The 12106-nt window shown below is 43.5% G+C and overlaps 1 protein-coding gene across 1 annotated transcript in view; it reads right to left on the bottom strand.

Annotated features, from left to right (window-relative positions):
- C8H1orf21 (chromosome 8 C1orf21 homolog) overlaps window positions 1-12106 on the bottom strand; it is a 103140-nt gene that overhangs the window by 12523 nt on the left and 78511 nt on the right. The gene's annotated exons all lie outside the window — the stretch shown is intronic.

The following is a 12106-nucleotide window of genomic DNA, read 5'->3' on the forward strand; positions in this document are numbered from 1 at the left end:
AGGGAAAAGACAAGGGGAAATGGCTTCCCACTGCCAGAGGCAGGGTCAGATGGGATATTGGGAAGGAATTGTTCCCTGTGAGGGTGGGCAGGCCCTGGCACAGGGTGCCCAGAGCAGCTGTGGCTGCCCCTGGATCCCTGGCAGTGCCCAAGGCCAGGCTGGATGGGGCTTGGAGCGTGGCACTGGATGAGCTCTAAGGTTCCTTCCAAGACAAACCAGTCTGTGTTTATAGACAAAAACACAACCCTGTCCTTTGCAGAGGACCAGAACCATTAAACACACTTTTAAAAAGGCCTGGGAGGGGAGAGTTGAGAGGCAGCACTGCTTGGCAAGACCTTCTCATCATGTCATGAGCTTCTGTAACCCAAAACTTAGTGCAAACATCTATCCATTATCTCCAAAATCCTTCAGAGGGATACAGCCCCTTCCAGATCTTCCCAGTGCCATGTGGTAGGGAAAGCTGCTGCTGCAGATGGGAGAGGTCTGAGTCAAATCTTAGAGCTCACCCGCTCCACAAATCCCTCTGTATTCCTTAGGCACGTCACACCCATGGCAATTTAAGAAACATAAACCCAAGAATCAGTGTTTTTGTGGGTAATTTTGGTGGTTTTATTTAGCTTTATTTAGTCTTTGAATGTCTGAATCACACAAGATTTTGGAAAGGGCTACTAAAATCACTGAATTAAAAAAAAAAAAAGGAGGCTGTCTAGCAGTTAATATTTTAATGAATAATTCTACAAGGGCTGTAAACATCAACTGCCTCAGCATATTTAACACTGTTTAATGCATATCTTCTAATCCTCCTAACCAGGGAACAGTGCCTTGCATGAAAATAGCAGTGAGAGAGAAACAAGCCCTTCTTCCAAGCCTTAACAAGGGTGTCAGTGTTTGCTACACCCCACCAGCCACTGCCTGCTCAGGATCCTGTGATATCACGCCAGAGCAGCAGAACAAAAAACAAAATCCCTTTTTTCAAAGCATCTTCCAATCTCAGCAGTGCTAGGAGGGTGTGACATGTACATGTTGTGTGTGATGAACACTGGTGTGTACACAAACACACAACCCATGAGCTCATGTCTGACTCACATGGCTGTCAGAGCAGAACAAAAAGAGGGGCATGGGTCTCATGGAGAAGAGAACACAGCCATAAATCAGCTGAACCCCAGCCTCCTGAGCCTTTATGCTCAGATCTACCCCATGGGACAGGAAGGGGAAGGGAAGACTCTGATCTACAGCTCCTGTGTTGGAAGCTGTGATAAATCAAGGCAGCACAAACTCAGCTTTCCACATCTCTGCTCGTGGTTTGGTGTCAGTGCAGCTCTGTCAGGAGCTGGAGTCAGTCCAAATCCCAGCCTAAAGAAACTTCTGGCACTTAGCAACAAACAGAAAGACACAAGAAAAGTATAGGTTGCCTACTCACTGTGGGTCCCAGAGCAATATTCAGAATATTAACTGACACACTTGGGAAAAGAGAAATAAAATTCCTGTTTAGTTGACTTCAAGAATCCAGAGTTTACTCTTTCCCTCCTATTGTTCCTGTTAATTACCACACCTCAATTATCTATTACAATTCTCCTATTTAAGCAAAGAGTATGTTACCTTCTCCATCTGTTGCTCAGCAGGAACAGACAGAAAAGGAAGAGTTAAGAGAAAAATAAAACCCAAGCAGGTCTCAGATTGGCTCATTGCTTTATTTGTAACTCTTATTTACAGCAGTGATATTTCATAACAGCACTGATCGAAATATTGGCTTGGATAAGAATAGATATTCAAAAATAATTCTTCCAAATGCAAACAAATACAGTATTTTTTGCTCATTGCTCTGAAGACAAACTGACTCATCAGAAATTAATGGCTTGGCTTCTAATAATGAGCTAACAAAAACACCTTGAAATGCTTTAATGAAGTCAGATTGTTCTTCCAGACTGACTTGACTTTGGCTGAAGGGTCACTTCTGGCAGTCCAACCTCATTTTCTCCCTTATTTAACATTAAGTAAGTTACCATTTTCTCCCTTATTTAACATTAAGTAAGTTACCATGCACCAAAAGAACCATGACTGGTTTTTGAGACCTAATCTATTGCAAACTGAAATGAATATGCAGAAGCTTGGTTTTAATCTAGCTCTGCTTATAAGGATTATTTACAATAAATGCAGAAAATGCTGCCTCACACCACAGGCTTGAAAGGAAATCCCCCAGCATGCTGCATTTGTAGAGCAGCAGTAGCAAAAAAGGAGAATAGTGGACATTTTATTCCACATTATTTTGCAATTAATCATTATCAAGGTAGGGCTGTCATCCAATCAAGGTGATTTCATGTGATAGATTTGTTAATTATTGTTAATTCCTCCATAAAGGATGCACCATCTCCAGGATTTCAGGGCACTAACAGATGGCAGTGACTCTGTTGCCAGATGCTATTAACACAGCAACAGCCACTACTGCCATTATAATTAAATATCTGTCAACATTTCCCTTGATGCCTCCCCTCTGATGAGCCCATTTCTAGAGACATGTGAACTTCATTTGAAGTATTTTGCTTTTCTTCATAAGGCTGCCACAGATTGACTCAGGTAAACTGCTAACAGTCCTTGTAAAATAATATTCCTGATTTATATCAAGATGACACTTTCCTTCAAAGGAGCCAACAGCACCTTTAGCTGCTTTCTAGACCTGAGCAAATCATCATTGAAGTCAGTTAGAGGAAAAATGAAGCATTTGCTTTCTTTTTATACCATAAAATACTCTTAACAATAATTGTATTTGAAAAGGAGGAACCAATGCATCAGTTAGAAACGGACTGAATGATGAGATGTAAAATTTCAATATGCCAGCCCAGCACTTTTTAACCTCACTCAGTCATGAGCACCAGGCTCAGGCAGTAATATCTCACATGGGCTGTCTGCATCCATCAGGATGAACAAGGGAGAAGCACTGACCCATGAGATTTACTCAAGTTTCCTTGCTTTATATGTACTTAAGGGCTCATTTTTTGTGCTATCCTTTGCCAGGATGAGAGCCTCTCTTCTCTCCTCTACCTAGCTGGAAGCAAAACCACCTATTTAGGGTAACTTTATAATGAAGGGGCAAATCAAATACGGAAAAATCTCAGATACTAGTGAAAGGAGATTATTCTTGGATGCAATTTCATCAGAGGATTCACATTAGCCCTGCCAGAATGTGTACAGGCATCCAGTCCAGGAGGGTGTCTGACACAGAATGTTTTATTAAATACTCCTGCTGTGTCAGGTCAGGATCTCCTCAGCCCAGCATGAAGGGCTGCCCCACCCCTGTCAGTATGTCCATCCTTGGAGATGTCTAAAAGCTGTCTGGACTGGACCCTGGGCAGGAGGTTCTAGATAGCCCTGCCTGAGTCATGGGGCTGGACCAGATGACATCCAGAGGTCTCTTCCAACCTCATCCAGCCTTTAGTTCTGTGATAAAGTGTAATCAGAGCCTGGGAAAACCCACTTTTGAGTAGGTTTGTTGAGTTTTATCCCCAAGCAGCAGTGGAGGAGAGTGAGGCCATTCAGGAATGCAGCAGCAGACACAGTGCCTGGCATTCATTTTAGGAAAAAATCCTGATTCTGCAAACCCAGCCAGCATCACGCAGTGAGTCTGCACTGACACAGGGAGTGCAACCCAGGCTTGGCAGGGAAAATTCCTGTGCTTTCATCAGGGATCCAAAACGTGTTCCAGAGGGCAGACCTCATCCTGAAACCAGCCACTTAATGGAGCTCCTCCTTCCCAGGGAAAAAACGGCTGGGAAATTCTGCTGTAGGAACTCCAGCTCCTGGAATGCAATATGGAAAAGCAGGGTTCGTAAAGCCCAAAAAAACCCCCAAACCATTACTCAAAATGGGATAAAAACAGGTAAAAAAAAAGAGAAATGTGTAAATCCTGAGCAGCTTCCTGCAGCCCACCAAAAGGCCTCCACTGCTGAGAAGATAGGGAATGATGCTTTCAGTGTTTATTTACCAGTCATGCAGAGGGGCACACACAGTGAGTGGGGCAGTAACACATTGATAATTATTTTTAAATGCTTTTGAGATGTTAAAAACTGTGAAGGGATTATTTTCAGAAGAACATCTAACATGCCCTTTACACTCAACTCGAGCTGCAAGAGCTCAAAAATCAGAAAAATCCAGCCAAAAATATAAAATCAGGGGGAAAAATAAAGAAGAAAACAAAGGAAGATGAAGGAAAAAGCTCCCTCTGGAATGAGTTCCAGGACTTCTCCTCCAGTACCTAAATATAGCTCACCCTCAGCCCAAGTCAGTGGCCTTTGAGCTTTGATGGAGGACATCACTGAAGAGCAGGAGATAAAAAAGGGAGGGCAATTCCCAGCACTGAAGGGTTTTCACAGAGCAGGTATTTATTAAGTCTAATGGCTACAACTTTCTAAGCATCCCATCATCTTTTCTCCCAGGCAATATTAGAAAGTCTGGGCTAATTAGTTACAGTAATTCCAGTTAATTCTGTCGAGCAGCAGCCAAACACCAGGGCTTTGTGTGAAAAGCAGACATGGGAGCAGCAGCTGGCCTGAAGACAGGAAATTAGGGCAGGTAAACAGATGAAATTACAAATAAGGCACATACATGATAAATAAGTCCTACCAATAAATCCTGCAGGGAAACTCTTCCCTGCCATCTTGCCATCCTGCTCCCTTTCAGAGCTCTGAGCTTTTATCAACCCACATGGGTGAATCCTTGGGGTTCTTTATAGCTTGGGACACTAAGGTCCAGAAAAATAAAATCTGGATTTCTATCTCCAAGTTCCATTCTGCACACAGACTGATAGACTTCAAGGTGTCCCTTAGAGAAAACAAGAGGAGTAATCATTGGTGAAATGTCTCTGTTGTGAAATATCAGGATTATGCTGCCCTGACAATCAGGGTTTTCTGATTCCTTCAGCCTCCACAGCACTCCAAAAGGTCAGCCAGGATAAGAAAATGAGCATAGTAGAGATAAATAAAGCCAGAGCACTTGTCTCCAAAGGTGCATGAAGGCTCAGGTCACACAGGAAATTGCCTTGCTCCTGCAAGGAGCCCTGCCCATCCGTGTAATAACCCCAGAGAGCACGGGCAGGAAGCAGAGGAAGGGACATGTCTGCAGGACTGCCAGCAGGAGGGGATTTGCAGAGTGAAGATGGGCAACATTCCCTCTCCTTGGCAGGAGGCTGAAAACTGCCCCTCACAGCTGTATGCCCCAGAAATCCAGCTGGCAAGGTGCCTTGGAGCACAGTGGCATCAGAAGATATCCAAAATACTGCCAACAAAATGCCACGGGCAGGAAGGAGACCTGCTCTCCAGCTCTCATTAGTACACCTGGTCTTCAATAGCTTGGGTACATCAGACTGGTGGAAACTTTTATCTAGCAAATAAAAAACAGATAGAAAAAAGTTTAAAATTCCATTGCTGATGACGTGGAAGACTAGGCTGACTCTTGAGGAAACCTCAGAGAACATTTGGCAACAAAAAGCCCTTGGCAACCTTGCACTTCTGCAGGTATGTTGCTCTTCTGGATTGTAGAGCCACCCTAGATAACAAAACCTGGCTCAAAAATTAATCTACTGCTTAATAATTTTCTGTGCCTATTCTGTCTCTCTCGCTCAACCAGCTTTTACAGAAATACACTTATTTATAGTAAATGTAGATATTACTCATGCTCCCAGTTCCTCATGTGTGTCTCCTGAAGGCCTTTTTCCACCAAGTGCAGTAGCACAGAAAGAGCTGGCAATGAGCATGAAACAACAGGACTGGATAAAGCCTGTGAAACATTTACAGCCAGGGACAAATGGTGTCAGAGGGTGTCAGGGTACTCCTGCTCCATGAAGGCACCTTGCTGGAATGGCAGGAGGGTTATAGCACCACAGTTTTGCAGAACTTTTTACTGGGATCGTTTTGAAGAGTTTTATGGCCTTCAAACCTATATGAGAGAACATAGCTAGAGAAAGGGGTGTGCCCTGGTTAAACAGCTGGGTCTACATTTCAGCAGCTGTAGCAGATTTTTAAGCTGCTTTTCTAGAGCCAAAACTGGCCTTTTTCAGCCTGTTTTTGGAACATGCTCTACTTTACCCTCTGTAAAATCAGTTTCCTGAGAGATGCATTCTCATGCAAACAAAGCCTCCTGTGATCTTCCTGTGCTGTCAAAACCAAACAGGACTGATGCAGATCCACACAGCTCCGTCCTCACTGCCTAAATACAACATTTGGGGTTACATCATAGGATGGGTTCATGGAAATGATGGTGACCACCAAACAGCCACGTTGAGGAGATGGTAAAAATAGCAGTTGGTTCTCCCCACCTGCAAACAACAGCATGGTGATGGTGCTTCCTCTGGAGTTATGGTGGTCACTGCCTTTGATCTGACAACTGCAGGTTTGGGCTGACTATGCTTATTACATTTTACTTATTGCATCCAAGCAGTTCCATGAAGTGCACTGACATCCTCCTAGATGTCAGGATAATGACAGTGTCCCATTAACCAAGTCTTAACAGGGAATTTAGCACGATACACGTGAGATGGAGCAGCTTTGCTATGAGGAAAGGCTGAGAGAATTGGGATTGTTCAGCCTGGAGAAGAGAAGCTCCAGGGTGGCCTAATTGTGGCCTCCAGTGCCTGAAGGAGCCAAAAGGAAACATGGAGAGAGACTGTCTACAAGAAATTGAGTGCCAGGACACAGGGAATGGCTTCCCACTGACAGAGGGCAGGGTCAGATGGGACGTTGGGAAGGAATTGTTCCCTGTGAGGGTGGGCAGGCCCTGGCACAGGGTGCCCAGAGCAGCTGTGGCTGCCCCTGGATCCCTGGCAGTGCCCAAGGCCAGGCTGGATGGGGCTTGGAGCACCTGGGACAGTGGAAGGTGACCCTGCCATGGCAGGGGATGGTATGGGATGAGATAAGCTTAAAGGTTCCTTCAACCCAAACCACTCTATGATCCTATGAAAATATTTTTTCCCCTCTTGTTCTAACCGGGGATTTACAAAGATGGAACAAGGGAAAACAAAGACCAAGTCCTCCTGGGTTTGTTGCTTATGATTAAGAGGAAAACCCGAACTAAAAGATGTGGTGCAAATGAAAAGATACTCTTACAACATAGGTAAGCAGAGTGAAACGGTAGCAAGAAATTATGAATGATGTAACCCTGAGAAGTGAGATAACAGAAAACCAAGAGTGGTGCTACTCAGCAATACACATACATTAACTTCAGGAAGGGTTTGTGTGTTCCAAACCAGCAAGAGTTCCCTACAATAAGCTCTCATTCTCCCAGCACTGTCCAAGGCTCTAATTTTGAGATTTTCAGTAATTGCAATTATGTAAATGCCATTGCTGGAACATATTTTCAATGTCTGTATTTTGCTCTTCTCAACGTCTGTTTTATTTGCATTAATTCTCAAATTTGCACCAGGCGTAAGATTTAAGACCCAAGAGAATGAACAACAGCTCTTGCTACATGGCAAATTCCAGCATGCCTGGGTAAAATGTGCATTTTAAAGGATGTAATAGTTGGAATACTATTAAGTATCACATATGTACTATGACACACATGAGAAACATTAGGACTGCAGGAGAAGCCTTACATCTGATCTGTGTATTTTGTACCACCTTCTCCTTGTTTTAGTCAGCAGTTACTTTTGAACAGAAAGTTCAAAGCAGAAAGAATCATTATTGTTTCACAATAATTGTTTCACATTATTGTTTCACAGAGTACAGTGGCCTGCTCACTTACTGCATTTCCCATCTCAGCTGTATAAGCATGGATTTTGCCTGGATTCTCCCAACACATTTATCTGAGAAGAGAAACCATATACATCAGAATGGAAGGCAATCATAAACGGCTTAAAAATTTCATAAGCCATTTAAATCAGTAATGGAGGCTGGGTTTTAAGTGTTTATCTCCTCTAAGTTTCCTTGAAAGAACAGCAGATAAATAGGTGTAACTCTTAAGTGCTGGCAAAATGAGGCACCAATATATTCCAATGAGGATGTAGAAATATAGCTCTGGTGCTCAGGGTAGTGCAGGCTAGATGATATCCAAACCAATATGGGAGAAGAACTAGCCTAAAATACAACTACAGGCCTGGAAATACTCAAGTCCATCATTTAGGACATTAATGGTTAGCTTCAATGATCTTAGAGGCCTTTTCCAACCTTAGCAATTCTATGATTCTATCAACCTAAGATGGCCAGAGTCCCAAAATGACTGTATGCCTGTTATAGCCTTTAATACCCACTCTGCTTTTCCATCCTCTCATCTTCTGCAACCCCTCTTCCCAAAACCACTCCTCGTAGGTGGGAGAGGACATGGAGGAGACTCAAAATGAGCTCTGCCCTCCTCTTGCAGAAGGCAGCAAATCTTTCCTCCAGGAAAGGCTCAGAATGAGGTGTCAGCTCCCTTGGGAGCGACCAGCCATGGAAAAGGAGACACCATGCTGTGCAAGATCAGGCAAGCAGGGATGGATCCATCCTTCACCCACAGAATTTCAATGTCTCTCTTGATCAGAACATGAAATAGCATAGTGAAACTCTACAAGATCAGTCTCCTCAGATCTTCACCTGGTATCAACCATCACAAAAGTAAGATATTTCCAAATACCACCCAACTGCACCACCTCAGGGCATGGACCCAAACCACTTCAACAGATTTCTGTCTAACCTGTTCTCCAAACTCCCATCCCACAGGTTTTCCCAAGAGGCTGTCTTTCATTTCACCACTTTCCTGAAAGTTCAAATGTTTAACCTACTACCCAGCTTTGGGTAGTAGCTTTTACTACTATCCTTGCCTGGTGCCTTCCTGCCTCTCTCATGGAGAAAATACAATTGTGGTGCCTTTTAAAGCAACCTTTCCTATACTGGATGACTCGTTTCCTTCTGTATTTTTAGGCTAAATAAATCAATTCCTTCCATTACAGCTTATGTTTGCTAAGTGTCCTATTCTTGTCGCTCCCCTCTGGCTCTTCCCCATTTGCCCACATCTTTTCTACTGAGCACATTTCCAATTTCAGCCACATTATTTAAAGCCCCTCTGAAGTCAGGATGGATCACGTGCATTACCATATGTATTTTTTTAATTCCTGTTTTTAATTCATTACCTCAAACAAGCAAGGTTGACCTACAACAGATACAGGGTGCACCTGTAAACTATGCATTCATACTCAAAAAAACCTAAGGTAAAAAGAATGTTGAAGGAGAAATTAGCTCACCTTCTCTAATGGCTACAAAACATTTGTGGTACAGCGCTCAAGATGTCTCTTATGCCAAAAAATTAGTAGGGATGGTCTGTCTTCCTGCCTCAATGCTCAACATATTAAACAAAACAATTTGGTGCTAACAGAAATATCAGGAGGTAAAAAATCCACAAGTTCTATGACTCACAGTCCATCAGGTCTCCTTAAAATTAACCAAAATCACATGCAACATGCAAAACAGGTGTTCTTAAATCGTTTCAACTGTGCTATCTAAGCAAAACTGGCTTCCAGGTCTATAGTTGATTTCCAGCCATTTGCAGACACCAAGTTTTAACACAAGGTCTATTTTCTTTTCAAGTGAGGTGAGTGAAAAGATAAGCACCTTTAAAATTTAACAGGGTTGTCCCATCACAGGAATGTTGAAAAGGGATGGACCAGCATGTCCCAAACAAGAAAGCTCTCTGCCTGAGACAGAAGTGAACTCCAGTGCGTGGTCATAGGCATACTACTTACAATGAGGAGAAAACTAGAGTTTTGGAGTATGGAGATGTGGCCTCATTTTTCACTGCAATGTTGTACTATTAGCATTCAATTACTTCCCTACACTTAATTAACTCCTTGTTGAATCTTAATGTGATAATGAGAACTTTAATTCAAACCATATACCATGTCAATGCTATGATCCTAACAGCAAAAATAGATTTTATTTAAGTCACCCAAGCCCCATAATTCCTCTTCCTTTTTATAACACTGTGATTCATATAAAAGCACAGCAGATGCATCAGGACAAGAATCTTCCCTGATTGCCACTAAAAAGATTAACAAAATCTATTTTGAAATCAAAATCAGTTGGCTGTGATTAATAGTTCTCACTTGTTCATCTATCTGCAAACTGAAAAGCAGCAGAGATGGTGATGGAGGCTCTCTGGAGACCCTGTATGTATGTTCAAGCACCTGGTTAGATCATTCATTCTGACAAAACTTTCACCTTTTGAACAACCCACAGCAGAGACCCCATGATATGAATCCCTCTCTTGGCCCTTCCATGCCTCACACTTCAAAAACACTCAAAATCAGACTAGAGACCTACCAAACCCAGAACATCAAGACCCAGCAAGGAGCTCACCTGACCTTCCAGCAGGCTCTTCAACTCCATAAGAAACACCAACAAAAAACAGATCGTGTAACTTTACAAGGATAACTGGAAACATCATGCTAGGCACTTAGCAGCCAAACCTAACAATCTGACAAATCTCCCCTAAACTTCCCAACCTGAAGGACTGCAAAAGCAGTTTTGAAACAAACAGAGGCACAAAATGAGTGTGAGAATCATGTGTTTTCCCCACTAGTGAAATTCAGAACTGCTCTAATTCCCTGACTGCTCATGGAGAGCAAAGCCTTCCACATCACTGAGGCTTTGGGATGCAGTGGAGTATGTCCTTAACAAAACACGCCTAAACTCACTGCTAACAGTTTTCCTGATGCAAACTTCAACACTTTGCTCCTGGATCTGCAAAGCACCAGAAGGACCAGAGGTCCTTAAATGCACCTAAACACAGAGGTGCCTAAATCCCCTGTAGGTCAATGGTGCACAGGCCCACTCGCTGCTCTCCTGAACCACGGCCTGCACGAGTCCTCCAGCATGTGCTGAAGAGTTATCTTGCAGTTATTAAACATGATGATAAGAGGAATGACTTCATGCTGGAAGGACTCTGTTTAGAACAGCTGGGTAAGGACCGCAGGGAGGGAAAGATGGGTGAACAACCCGCCCCAGGAACAGCATCCTGTGCCATTGGCAAAATTGCTGAAATAACCTTCAGCAGAGAAAGGAAGGGCGAGCAGCAGATGGGAATCACAAGATGAGGGCACATTTTATGATGTTTAAACTTCACTTAAACAACAGTGATCATCTGAGTGTAATGAGCGAAGGAAATTTGTTCCTTTCAGCGAAGGCTCCTGTACTCCTTTTTTCTAAATGAAGAGTCACACATGGCCTAAACTTACAGCTATAAATAAGCAGGTGGTAACACTGCACTGTCCTAATTAAGTTCTAGGGTCATTAAATCCTTTCTGTTACTATGCACAGGGCTTGCTGCTGTGCCTCAGCCATTGCAAGGCCTTGCCATGCGCTGCTCACCCGAGTTCCTGCCTCAAACCTGAGCTCCTGCACCCATGGACTCTCTCCTCCATGGACTTTCCTGCTGCTTGGCAGCACCAAGTGAGCAATCTGTGATCATGCAGCGCCAGACTGGGATGGTTCTCAGCTCTCTTCCCCATCCCCTCACTTCTGAAAGGCCACATCAAGCAGCTCACTCAGCAGCTGGGGTGCAAGGAATGCTCAGGATGTTGTCAAGGCTTATCTGGGAAGACAAGTGCTTAGATGATTAGCAAGTCTGTTCATAATCCTCAAATTCAGAGTTTAGTTTAAGCCCCAAATTCCTGGGGCTTAAAATTGCTTTCAATTAATTTTAATACTAGGCATGTTGGGCCCTACAGCCACCCCCATGGACACTCAGCACATGCTCTCCTGAACTGACCAGAAACTCTGGTCAGCATTAATAACACAATATGTGTTCTGAGAATATTTTTCAATATCTAAAGGTATTTATTTTCCTCTCAGCAGGTCTCTCTTTCATTAAGAGTGCAACATCACAGTCAGTTTGGAATCATGGAGTGGTTTGGGTTGGAAGGGACCTTAAAGCTCATTCTGTTCCACCCCCTGCCATGGGCAGGGACACCTTCCACTATCCCAGGGTGCTCCAAGCCCCATCCAACCTGGCCTTGGGCACTGCCAGGGGTGGAGCAGCCACAATTCATGGTCATTTGACTGAGGTCTGACACTAAACAAAGAAGACTGCAGAGGAGAAGCCACAGATGTATCAGGACTAAGTCCTTCATTCCAAACATTCAATAAGC

Source organism: Agelaius phoeniceus, chromosome 8 (assembly GCF_051311805.1).
Source record: "Agelaius phoeniceus isolate bAgePho1 chromosome 8, bAgePho1.hap1, whole genome shotgun sequence".
Taxonomy (NCBI): domain Eukaryota; kingdom Metazoa; phylum Chordata; class Aves; order Passeriformes; family Icteridae; genus Agelaius; species Agelaius phoeniceus.